At 38.6% G+C, this 12,293-nt stretch overlaps 1 long non-coding RNA gene across 1 annotated transcript in view; it reads right to left on the minus strand.

The window, feature by feature from the left end:
- The window catches only part of LOC146543706 (uncharacterized), a 147,406-nt gene that overhangs the window by 99,356 nt on the left and 35,757 nt on the right, over positions 1-12,293 (minus strand). The window lies entirely within an intron of this gene.

Here is a 12,293-nt window from a genome sequence, read left to right on the forward strand (position 1 = left end):
CAGGAAACAAACTATTACCTCTTTAAAAACTAAAATAGAGATGTAAAAACTTTCAGTCACTCACTGCAGTTGGAAATTACTGATCAGTAACTTGATTACCACTGCAGTTTTTCAAAAAGCTCTAAGATTAAGAGATGTTCACTTCTCTTCTTCTATCAGGTGCCTCAAAAGGAAGCCATGAGAGGAGGCACACAATGAAAAACAGCAGGTAATACCATATGAGACTCCTTATTAAAAACATAAAATGCCTTTCACTCTTAAGTCTACTTTTCAAGCCAAATGAAAGTTAGATGAGACTATTATAATACAAGTCACGTCTAACTATTTCATTATCCACATCCTGCAGCATGATAGCCCACAGAATACCTTTTGAAAGCTCCAGAGTGACGGCAGCAGGTTGGATATAATGAACAGTGTTACAAATGGGGACACAAGACGACAGGTTTGGTGAAGAAGGAGTCTCCTGGAAACTGTACAGCTATAATTACTGAGTGCTGGTGCTGTCTCAGTTGGGCTTCGAACAAAGGTAACCACCTTCAGTGAGCTACATTTCCTCAGCCAGCTAAAATGCAACCAGACAGAGACAAATATTTATGATACGCAATACATAACTATATCCATTGTCTGCTTTTATTACCTTATTTTTGCTGTAGCTTTAAAGTCTCCCAGATCAACAGCACGAGAGAATTAAATAGAAAAGCACTGAATTATTTTTAAATTAGACTTCCAAAACTATAAATGTTGAAGTCATATTCATAGGAAGATAAAATGCTCTTATTTGGGGCACATCACCATTGTTTCTCAATAAATCATTTGATTTGCTGTTCAAAAATCCATCAGATAGCAGCCAGTGGGGTGAGATGATTCCTTGGCATCCCTTGCAGAGGAGATCACTGGGCTGCCCTTAACAGACGCTGAGCAGAAGTAGTTTTGGAGATGCAGAGAGTTTTGGGTGAAGAAGGAGAGCTGTAGGAGATAGCAAGACTGTCAACAAGACTCAAGCTAATCCATATTTTCTTTCTCCCATGTCCTAAATCTCAGAAGTGGGTTCACTTAGAATTCATACAGGTGATAGAATGAGTAATAAACCTAAAGAAATTACACATACAGCAGCTAAGCATGGTCACAACCATGAAGTTGCTCTTCACTTGAATGACCATCAGTGACATAAAACACCACATAGCCTAAGCATTAGACTTCATGGTCCCCAGCTACATGTGAGTAGAGAAATATTAGCTACTATGATATTAGTAAATATCATAGATATTTCATAGATAAATGTATCTATTTCATAGATAAATATTATGATATTAATAATATCATAGATGGGAAACAACAGACAAGTGTGTCAGTACTAGCTTAAAAATAGCAAGGTGAGAAAGAATATTGCCTCCGTCAAAATTATTCCTCTTCCTTTTCTCTTACCTGTTTCTGGTGGAGAAAACATGAATAGTGAAGATACTATCCTATCACCAGTGATAGCCATTAAGTTGTATAAGAGGAAAAATAAGGCTAAAGCTATCATTATTCCTCATCTTGATACCATATTCCTTTATGGTCAATTATTTCAGAGGAAAAAAAGACATTAAGTAGAGAAATACAGTAGGTTCAGAGAGGTTCAACAAGAAGCACTACCAGTTTGGGGAAAAAAATCTTTGCAATGAACAATTAAGAAATAGGGGGAAAGTTAGCATAGTTAAGAGATGAACAAAAGATGACATTATGACAAGCTAATAAATGGAATGAGATAGGTCAGCCAAGTGCATCTATGCAGCTATCTTTTCAAAGATGTCATATTACACAGTGTTCTCATTGTATGAGAAAGCAATGCATTTAAAAGCGAAAAGAATGACATATGAGTTTGCAGAAGTTATTACAATGGTATGTGCGTTGCATCGGTGGCCAATTCATAATTTACTTTCATTTACTGATTACCAGTACTGGTAGCTACATCTCGCACTGGAAGAGCAGAGTCACCCACTGCACAGTTCTTGGTTAGCTCATGCAGTTATGGTTCAGCTGGCTGCCACTGCACAAATGCAGCAGCATATCGTACACAAAAATTGCCCTACAGGGCAGCAAAGAGCAGAAAATGTACAGGTTTGTGAAGATGCGACCAAAAGCGTGGTGTTTTTATCACCTTGTGAGTTCCTCAAGCTTGAAAGTCCCTCATTCTTATTTGAATTATATGAATAAGACAATTATTTGAAGAAGAGTTTTTCTGTGCTTTATTGGTCTGTTCTTTCAGAAGAGGTGTAAACAAACCCGTAAGGCAAGTATGCTTGTCAGATCTCACAGCAAACTAGAAACAAGTCTAGGACTATTTTGAGGATGAAATGATGGAATTGCTGGGTCCTTTGTGAAAAGAGCAGCAGTTGCTGCTAGGTGTCTCCTGGAGATCTCATATGAAGTGACTACTGGAGACCAAGTGTACACAAGATATAGGAATGGGAGCCGATCTGAATAGCTAAACATTTCAAAAGGAGAGCAGGGCCAGAACTGGTAGGTGCTGATTTGGTCGTGTCAGAAGCCAAACACGTAGGTGAGGGACAAGTTCGTAGGAAGAGGAATACCACAGAATGAGCCACTGCTCTAACACAGACTACATAAGACACAGGTGGGTGGACTGCATTCTGTGTCCCTGCTGAATCATAAGTCGCCCTTGTATGCAACTCTGTGTACAAAAAGCCTCTTGTGCAACTAACACATCCTTTTCCGCTAAGCACCTCCATCTACCACTTATCCAAAGCACTGCAGGATCTTAAAAAAGCCTTAAAATAAAGCAAAGAAAACAGTGATTGTTAGTAAAACTTCAGACAAATACATGAAAGCTGAGAGAAGCAAATCTGTCAGTACCTATTCTCTGCTTCTTCCCCAGAGTCTCACATCTTACCATTACTGTAACTACTGTGCCCTAAAGGCCTGTGCACTGCAACCACAATTCTGCCTTTTTTAACAGATTCTTGCCCTCCATCATGATAATTACCACATTACATCCTCCCACTGCTACTTTAAACACTCTCTATTCATAGCATTGAGAACGGGCCATTTCACAAGGAGGGCAAAAGCAAGGTGGTCATGTTCAGTCTGGAACACACAAATTAACTGCAAACAGCTGTTCATGCTATTAGTACCACCAGTGTGACATATTTCACCAAGGAATTCAGGACTGCCAGGGGCCCAAGATGTCATGATGAGCCCAATGGAGATCTGGAATTCCAGTTTCCTTCCCTCCTGTATAAGCTGCCAGCATCCTGCAGATTCCAAAAGTAAAATTCACCTGAGATATCAAGGAGGAGCTGGGAAGGTAGATTAAGACAAAGGTATGGCCAACTATGAAATCGAAGCCATTGGATCTGCAGAATCTAAGAAATATTTTGGTTCTATGCTACCGCCAGAACATCAGAATTTGCTATTGGGAAAAAAAAAAAAGGAATGTGTCTGCAGAGGCTGTTTAGCTCAAGCACAGATAAGATGCAAAGTGCAGTACAGCTTCATTCTGAACACAAATACCAGCTGATTTTGATCACTGACTTCCAGATAAAATATTCAAATAAGTGAAGTGACAAAGAAGATTGAAAATCTTTTGCATTCTGATAGCAGCGTGCGTCACACATGGTTACTGAGGGCATTATTAACACACAACTCATACACCGAGTGATGAAGATTTGAGGTATTGCTATATGTGATATGTAAGTTCATAGCTTTTCATATAGAAGACTCATTAAAGGCATTTGCTATGGATTTCTGCTGACTGTAATATTTTATGACTCCTTATGCAGTGAAAAGGGTTTTTGTCAAATTGGTTCCTAATTGAACCTTATCAAATACGACAAATCCATCTATCAGAGATGTCTGTTACCATGTGATTTCCATTGCATAAACAATTTCATGTCAATCGTAGAGAAATTCTAAGGAAAGCAAAAATTCAGGTTCCTGGTTTGGGGCTTCTGGATTTATCTGACATGCAAGGAGGCACTGTAGAACTATGAAAACAGGAAAATCTCAGCCTGCAAAGTTCTCATAACACTGAAAGCCTTCACATTTATGTTAATCACAAGAAGATCAGCATTTAGATCCACTCCCTATACAAGTTAAACAGATTCCTGCACTGGGCTGCCAGTGGTAAACTACCATTTAAGAGTTCCAGGTGACAAAAAGATATTATTCTTAAAATAATGTCTCTGATAGAAGTTTATATCTCTGTATTTCTGATCAAGAACTTAAGATGCAATTGGGGATTCACAGCACAGTAGATTTGTCCTACAAAAACTTATACCAGGAAAGCAATTGCAATCATATTTTGAGCAGAGATTATGAAGGAGGAAAAACAAAGAGCAAAATATAGACAATAATTGCTAATGTCAGTCCATTCAGACAGTATTATCTTTTATCTGCAGTCTGCCTGTAATGTTCACAGTAATGACTCGGTAGGCAAGGCAACAAGAAATATCCTTTCCTACTTCGTTCTTAAAGAGTAGCCTTTCCTACGTACTACATCACTTACATTGTTCATACTCCTGTTGATATCAAGCGTGCTACGCTGCCAAGCACTCTAAAGAATTCAGCATCTGTTACGTATCTTTTCACTACGTAGGGTAAACAGTACGTATTTATCAAGAACCCCGTCTCTGCTGATTAATAACCCTGTTTCTTTCTTCCTTCCCTATTTGCAATTCTCCTCCATAAAATTCCTGTCTGGGCTGTCTCTTCCTGCACACACACCATATGGCACAATGATACAAATGAGATGAGACTAAGTTAATTGGTCATATTAGACCCCATGAAACAGATTCAGTCTGATTATGAACATTTTTGCACCTATGCAGAACACAGAGGCACTGCCCGAATAGCAGAGGAACAGAACACGTAAGCTGTTTGCCCACAGAAGAAGGGATCTTTCTTTCCTTGATAAGCTCGCTCATTCAGCCTGACAGTTCCTTTTCAACTGGAGATGGAGAACTGCAGACTACACTTCTGTGTTTGCTCTATGAAAACGTATTTGTACCACTGTTGTGTGCATAGCTGCGATCACACAGAGCAGTTTCTGGAGCTCAGAAAGTAAGTGAAAATTGTTCCCAAACAAAGAAATGTAAATCTTGAGTCCAGTAAGCATGTTGCATTAATTTTACTTGCAGAGATATTAGAACCAGGCTGAGATACTGCGAACAAGTGCTTCTCTCTGCTTCTCTCACTATTGTTTTCAAACCATTTGAGTACCTTGGGATATAGGGGTACGCACAGGCCCCCTGAGCAGTGTTCATGTATCTTTACTGTCTGTTAAGTCTAGTCTACTAAAATTAGTTGAGCATTTCCAGTAATGAAATCTGAGATACGAGAAATCCATCACTTTGATATAGCTTCCAAGTCATAGCAGTGCTAACAAGATATTTTAGTTGAAAAGATTTTATACCTATTCAAAAAGCAAACATGAAGTCCTTTTCTAGACAAAGAAAAAAATCATAAGAATCCTAGTGATACAATAATTAATAAGAGAAATATAATGCTCTTCTTGAGCATGGACATAAATCAGATGCTGGTGTGCTCCCTGCTGCTTGTGTGTGGTGTTGCTCATCATTACCATAATTTATACTGGGAAAAAAAACTACTTCGATTTCAGCACATACTCAAAGCTGAATAATATCATCACTAACAAAACATTTTTCATTAAGGTAACTGAGAAACCTGGAATTTTGAGAGAACAAGGCCAACTTCACATTACTAGAAACCAAACTCATTATTTGCTACCTCAACTATTTCTAAATCTTCTTGTATTAAATCTTCTTGTATTAATCTTCTTGTATTACCTTTCTCCAACCACTAACCCACTGGAAAAAGGAACATGGAAGAGGTGGGCTGCAGCCCCTCAAAGCACAAGTCAGCCCACACTACTAGCTGCCCCCAAACCCTTGATCTGGTAACCCTACAGCATGGGACACAAGCACACACACACAGCTTTGTGCCATTGTGTTGGGCAAACACACATTAAAGACCTTGAGATGACAGAGAATATGGCCCATCACTTCTGCAAAACAGTGAGACTTCGTGGAAGGTCCACCCCTTCCAGCACCACCTGATGCACTGTCCACAGATACCCACAAAGAACACACAGTCCTTAGCAGGTCTCTGTGCTGCAATTACCTGGGGACAGTCCTTCCCAGGCCAGTGTCCGTCTCCAGAAAGCAACCAAGCCTTTTGCTATGGCTTTTCCTGCATGAAATGAATCATTACAAAGCAAAAGAATTCCATCTTAGAAGAAATGCAGTCGGCTGTCAGCTAAGTTGTTTTCTCAGCCACAAGGGTTAAGCCTTTCCAAGCCAGAACGCAAGAACAAACAACATGAGGTGGATGGGCACTCCTGCTCTAAATAGAGAAATCATAACAAAAGGAGAAGTAAAAAAAAATAGTTCACCATTTCAAGTCATTACCAAAAGAAGGAGCTGGGGGTAAAGTGCTGCCAAGCTCGGTAAGGCAAGACACTGACTTCATTCTGGGTGCAGGAACAGAGACTGTGTATCCACCCCATGCAAACGGAGCACCACATCAAAGGTGCACCTGACTCTGCCATCCATTTTTCCACCTAATGGGAATAACCTGGAGGACCTCAAACACTGCCTAACAGCTTGGATCAAAGGGGATGAAAATGTTCCCTGTACTCCAGCTGAATTGGAGTTTGCTCTACAGGAACATAAAAGAATATTTGTTTTTCCTCATTATGTGAAGCTTTTTCAACAAAATAATTAACTGTAACATAACAGAAACCTTCACTGGATAAGAATTTTTGAAGCATATATTGAAATGTAACTATTCCACTGATTGTGAACTTGAAAGGCTATGTAGGAATATGAAAGAGATGAGACTTCAGAACTTTATTTTTTTAATATTTTCAACCCTCTTAAAAGAATAACCATCAAAGCAAATAAAAGTTTAATAAGTAAAAAAAAAAAACATTTTAAATGAAAAACCATGATTAACTTATTAGGACCCATTAAGTGTATAATTACAAGGATTTTATTACATTAAGATACCAATTTCTTTAAAGCCAGAAATAATACCTGCTGAAACTTTAATTATTTAAATGAGAAGAGAAAGAGCCATGTTATCTTCTCCGACAAAGATTAAAATCAATTTAATTGCTTCTCTGCTGCATTGACATGATTCTTGCTGTGAGTCAAGCAACCAAAAAGGGAAATTAATACTGCAGCTGTTAATCAAGTGATATTTGTGTGCTCCATCTTATTATAGCAGGAGAAAGAATAACTGCTACTTTGGAGAGTTTGTCCACACTATATTTCACAGAAATGTTTTGTGCTTCAAAGAGCACCTTTACTTAATTTGAGTTGCAGGCATCTCCAGGTGATGTGCAGCCTGAGAAAATTGTATGTTGCATTGTTTGATCTCCTCACAAAAAAAAAAATCATTCTGCCAAGAGTAAGGTTTGTTTCAAATTAAATTCACCCTTGGGTATCTGCCTCGCCACTATGAAATTACTAAGTCACACCAAAAAGGGATAAAAATACAGCTGGAGGAAGGGAGTGCCTATGAATCATAATATATTTTCAAGGAAGAAAGCAGGTCAAAAAAATCAACAATTTCAGTAAAATTAAAACATGCATTGGAAAACATGTAACAGCTGAGCACACAGCACAACCCATGGCTTCTATCTGCTGATTTAAAAATGTTTATCCTTGCAGTGCCTTTGTTAAACCTCTGCACCAAGTGAATATTCAGCAACATCTACAGTCGACAAATTAATGTATCTGATTGTAAGAAAAATGGTATTGTGAAATATTTATGAGTTCTGAAATACAAACCCGTGTGGTGCCTCATCATCTCTTATCAGCCCTTGTTAACTTTACAGATGATGAGAAGCACCAGAATAACTGAGGTTGTCAAAACTAATAGATCTCAGAGGCTCAGCATCGGCACAGCTCAGTTCCATCTACAGTCCATTTCTGAGAAGTTTTAACTCCTTCACTTCTCTTCATTGAACACAAATCAATGCCATTACCTGGGCTGTTATTTATTGTCACTAGCAGCAGGTGCCCCAAGCACTGCCACAGACATTTTGTGAAGTGGCACTATGCAAAAAAAGCTGTGTTAAAAAAGTGACAGACAAATGCCAAGTAGGTTGATTTAAATAGGATCCAGAAATCTGTCTGGATCTTATTGGATCCAAGAAAAGCAAGATTCAGGGAAAATTCTCAGAATAGAGGCTTTCTTTGCACAATATGTATTTGTTAACAAGGCTAGAATTGCTTCTAATTGTATTCATGCACTTTGTGCACTAGCAAGTGCTACATAACTAGTTACTGGGCTGAATGAGCTTTTTTAAACTGAAAAACTGATTTAAGTTTATTTCAAAGAATCCACAAACATGAAGAGTGAATATCCTCTTTCCATCTAAATGATTGAGGATTTCAATTTTTGCCTGGCGGTGCTTTAAACCAGGGCACCTGGTCACCTCCCAGCCCCACTCTGCAGCTATCTGGGTGCTATCCAGAGCACCAGAGCTTTTGCAGCTCTGTCAAAAGCAGCCATGGAGGCCAGAACAGGAGCAAAAACCACAATGACCACACAGAAGAAGAAAATTCTGCCATGGAGATGCCATAGCAGTAGCAGCTAGGTTTTCATCTGTGTACACACACTTGCAGGCTGGGAATGAGGTACTGTGTCCACTCATGACTGTGGACATGAGCACATGAGCAGGTCTTGAACAAGCTGCAGCATTATCAGAGTAAAGCTGCTCACTCAACTGACATGGCAAACAAATACATCCAATAACAATCACATCCTCTGAGGTGTGCAAAGGAAAAACCAAAGAAGGTTAGAGAAGGAGATTGATAGAATGAGTCCAATTTTATTTCCTGCAAAGCGTGACACAGCAAGCTTCACTTGCTTTGATACGTGTCAGAGAGTCTTTGTCACAAAGAGACAGTCTGTCCATTTTCTAGGGGAAAGGACTGACATTAGTGATTGCTTCTCATAAGAGCCCTAAATGCAATCCTATGTATCTCTAGGAATAAACAGAAGTGATCCATCTTGTTCAACAAGGATAACATTATGTTCTTTTCTTCACATCTTGTCTACTCTACCTCTAGCTGCCTTCAGTGTCAGCAGGGCTACACAGGAGTAAGAGAGTTCTTGGCGCATTCCATGACAGTTACATGTGTTTGGCAGTAACTTTTTTCCTATCTGCATGGTTACTCTTTGGTCAGCCAGGCTGCTATTACCATTTATAGGAATCAGCATGAAAGGAATTTGTGGCTAATCATTTCGCTAAACTAAAACAAAACAAATTGACTAAAAAACAAAAAAGAGACAACGTACATATACCAGCCAGAGACATGGGAGCTCTGCTCTGAAGGAACAGAGGATGGAAGAAGAGCAGAAGATCATTATGGGGAAGGGAAATTTTGTTGGAAGGAGCAGGACGGGGTAAAAACTTCCCATCTCAAGGGTAACCATTATGAATGTCACAGAACAGCATTCAAGCATATTGCCTCTTCACCAGCTTGTATAAAACAGACTTGAAACTGTGACAGGCTTGAAACTTTCACAGCACTGCCTTACCAAAAAGCTGTCCATGTGAATCCTAGAGAGCAATGCATTTAGAGTACCCAAACTTCCTTCACAAGCTGTAGCACTCACAGCCAAGAGGCAACCAAAATAGAACTGAATGATGCTTCACATGCAAGTCAAAGACTTTCTTGCAAAAGGTTAAGCCTCAATGCTTCACATTGCTTAGGTCCAATGCAGACCCAAATGTATTTAAAAGATCTGGAGGAGAGAGGAGAAAAGTGTTTTTGCAGTTTCAAAGGACAACAAAGCTACAGAAAGAAATATACTTCCTATAGGAGCCTTCCAAGTGAAAGCTGTTCTTGTTATCGATTTCAAATAACAAGAACAAAGTTGATGCAGGCCAATCCATTGAACATAAAAATGTTTTCAACATGTGCTTTGATACACTATTGTGGGAGCTTTTCCAATAGTTATCCTTCTTCCCTGAGTACTTCACTTGCTTTTTCAAATGGCAGACATACATAACTTGTTATTATCAACTGTAAGACTTACAAACCCTTCCACTCCTCTAAGTAACACGAATTCCCACTGGATTTCTGCATTTTCATCCATCTCTTTGTAAAGGTGGAGATAAATGTTGTCAGCTACTGTTGCTCAAAACGGTGCTCAGCTGAACCTTTAATGCTCACAGTACTCTATACCCAGGATTGTGCTTCAACCACGAGCTGTAATGTTTGTGGTAGGGAGCAGTGGGGGGGAACATAAAGAGAAAAAAAAACTGATTTGATCTTTATTATGAGCATAATTTTATGGAAGGAAAACAAGTCAGAAACCAAAGGATAACTATATCTATTACACTTGAGCCAAGGCTGATTTGGGAAAGGCTTTTTCATGTTCTTCCCTACAATGTATTACTTCTGATATACAAAGTGCTACTAAAGAATACAGTAACGCACTGGTAAGAGAGGGTCTACTCTGTGATGACATGAGCTACAGCTTGCCATTCTGGTGTGCTGAGAATGGAGTTGATATTTCTATAATTCTGCCCTAAAACACCAAGGACCCAGATCAGATAGTTACTTTTTCACTTAACATTACAGTCAGAATAAAAAGAATGATGAGGCATATTTTATAAGTAATATTTTGACCTCAGCAGTCTTTTCTCAGCCAACATCAGCTCATAAAATTAAAAACACTCTGTTCAAAACAGGTTTCTGGTCCTGTACAGCCTGCTAGGAAGCAAAAAGACATTAGAAATTCATCTGCTGTTTAGTATCCGAAGTTTTCTTCAGTCATTCATTCTTCCTTCTTTCCATACTGACAACTTGCAACTAGGCTGGCAGAAAATGGAAGGAGAGAGGAAGGGAAAGTTGTTCCTGTATCTTCCATCATCAGTAGTTTTTATATTCCAACAATTTGGAAACACAAATAGCAGCTTAACATGCATCACTGAATGAACAGTTATCATCGGGAACACAGAAAAAAAAAAAAAAACAAAGAAAAAAATATGAAGATTAGTGGCACACCTTAGAGATCTGGGAAATCTCATACTTTAGATGTCTAACAGGATTATTCACTAATGGTTCTACAAGGATGCTTGCAATGATTAATTCATGCTTATTTCTATAGCATTGACATTTACAGCAAATTAACCTCTCTGCCTCAATTTTAAATTCTGCGTATAACAGATTGTAGCTACCTATAAACGATGGGCTAGGAAATAGTTAATATTTTTAAATGGACCCAAGGCTTGAAATACGGAGTGATATCAGCTATCAGGAAAAAAAAAATTAACAATGCCCACACATGTATGAAAAGAATGCATCCTGGTTTGTATGTGATACAGTTTTCACAAGAAAATGAAAAGATAGATAGCAATTGTGGAAAAAGTATACAGCATGTTTAGAAACCTACAAATGCTATGGATTTATGAAAAGAATTACTATAAGTACTACTATTCTAAGTTCTGACAACACTTAGATATAGCTTTGCAAACAGGTTCCACCTGGGAGGTTAAAAGTGGATTTACAGCACATTTACTGCTTTGTAGTATCTACCCACATGCATGCTTTTATTGTGCAGTAAATACAAGGCAGCTTATATCACATTCATTGTCCAGATCATGTAAATTGAACTATATCTGAATCTCAGAATATTATCATTAAAAGCACACACATCTGGGGTAATAAAATAGCAGGTCCTATACTATAGCAACAAACAGACCTAAAACGAAATTCAATACAACATAATGTAAGCCAATGCAAGATGATGTACAAAGGGCCTTACTACAGGTCTACACATTGAAAAGTCATTTAAATCCTATTATTTCTGGTTACACTGCACTATTTGGGCACATTTCGATAGCTATAAAGAAACATTATGCCTAGTAATGCTAATTTTCCATGCGTAGCAGATGGTTTCACCATAGTGAAAATGTGTTTCAAAGTCAGACCCTATGTAGGTAATGATGAAAACAGCATCATCCAGTTGCAAGGAAATACAGCTCAGAGAAAACAGGAAAAAGAGGGGGAAAAAGAGGGGGGAAAAGGGGAAAGGAAAAAAAAAAGGAGAAAGGGGAAAAAAAAGGGAGAAAGGGGGAAAAAAAAAGGGAGAAAGGGGGAAAAAAAGGAGAAAGGGGGAAAAAAAAGGAGAAAGGGGGAAAAAAAAGGAGAAAGGGGGAAAAAAAAGGAGAAAGGGAAAAAAGGGAAAAGATGCAATACAGGTAGAAAATATAGTACTGTTTTTCTGGAACTTTTGCAACAAGCAGTGGA

Source organism: Meleagris gallopavo, chromosome 10 (assembly GCF_905368555.1).
Source record: "Meleagris gallopavo chromosome 10, MGAL_WU_HG_1.1, whole genome shotgun sequence".
Taxonomy (NCBI): domain Eukaryota; kingdom Metazoa; phylum Chordata; class Aves; order Galliformes; family Phasianidae; genus Meleagris; species Meleagris gallopavo.